Below are 1,475 nucleotides of genomic sequence, written 5' to 3'. Positions count from 1 at the left end.
AATCAGGCTCCAGGCTCTGAGCTGTTAGCACAGAGCCATGTGGGGCTTGAACCCATGATCTGTGAGATCTACCCAGGCACCCACAATAGTTTTACTTATATTTCTGATTTTTGCCCAGGGACTGGGCCAGTTAATTTATATATATATTGCCTAATTCAATATTAAAAGCAACACGATGTGAGACTATTGTAAAATTTTTGTCTAGAGTTAGGCTAATTAGATTAATATATAATTTCCTGCTAAGTGACTAGCCTGTAAAATAATCATACTATAATTTGTAATTGTGTCCTAAGACTTTGCAAATGAAATGGAGTCCCTTAGAAAATGTTTTTAAGTGCCTTTTATATATCAAGATGTAACCTCATCTAATTGATTGGGACCTTTGAAGTATTAAGCAATGATTTAATGATAAGCCACACTTGAAACCTTTTAGAAACAAATTTTTAATGCTGATCAGTTGAAAGAAATGATACTTCTTGAATTGAAGCAAAGAATATAAGTCAATTCACTTAATTATAAGCATTTGTGAGGCCATTAAGAACTCATTTCTTAAATGAGAATTTTAGACAATTTTTTAAAATCCCCAAATATTTCACCATTTGCCACATCACTACTTAAATAGCAGAATAATAAAAATAGGTAATACTGACTGAATACTGATCACGTGTAAGGATGCAGGTCTGAATTCGGCTTCTCAGAATCATTAGACAATAGAAGGGCACACGTAGCCCAAGAAAGGAGGGACAACCCTTGTAACACCCAATCAGAAAAGGCCAGCTAACACCCTTAACATTTATTTCTAAGGGCAGGTGTAAAGATAGATGCTATAGATAATCACCGATTGCTCCTATTGCTTGAGGCTAGTCACGCCCTACATGAGGGTCCCGGGCCCATTCTGTAATTGGTCAATACTCTAAATGTTGTGATTGGGTCCCGACAAAAGTATCAATGTATGGTTAAAGTTACTGCCAATATTGATAGGCGATAGTGATTGGACCCCTGTACCTGTGTCGCAATTTCCTGTAACTCCCCCTTCCCAAACCCATAAAAGCTACCCCGCCTCTGTTGGGGCTGTCAGTATGGATCCACTGTGCAGGTAAAGTCTGTGAGCCTGAGCTTAGGTCTGGCGAGCCTAAACCCATAATAATAATAAAGCCCATTGCTTTTGCATGCGTGACTCGGTCTCCCTGGTGATCTCTGGTTCTTGGGGATGATATTAAAAATCTGGGCATAACACATGCATGGTTCAGATGATGCGCTAAGCCATCCCCGGTATTATTTCACTTAATACAACAAACTCATGAGGAAATACTGTTCTCCATCTGACAGAAGAGGAACCAAATACTAGAAAGATTATGAACCTTAACCCAGTTTCTGAACAGTAACCCAGGTGACAAGAGGCAAGGCCAGACCAAGAACCTGCTATTTCCATTTCAAAGGCCATCTCATCCTCTGTGCTGTATTGCAGACTTCCT

The 1,475-nt window shown here is 39.3% G+C and overlaps 1 protein-coding gene across 1 annotated transcript in view; it reads right to left on the bottom strand.

Moving 5' to 3' along the window:
- Positions 1-1,475, bottom strand: part of ASIC5 (acid sensing ion channel subunit family member 5) — a 31,944-nt gene that overhangs the window by 29,858 nt on the left and 611 nt on the right. The gene's annotated exons all lie outside the window — the stretch shown is intronic.

This window comes from Suricata suricatta, chromosome 1, assembly GCF_006229205.1.
Source record: "Suricata suricatta isolate VVHF042 chromosome 1, meerkat_22Aug2017_6uvM2_HiC, whole genome shotgun sequence".
NCBI classification, from domain to species: Eukaryota; Metazoa; Chordata; class Mammalia; order Carnivora; family Herpestidae; genus Suricata; species Suricata suricatta.
Note: the sequence above shows the minus strand (reverse complement) of the source record. Positions and strands in the feature narration are given on the sequence as shown.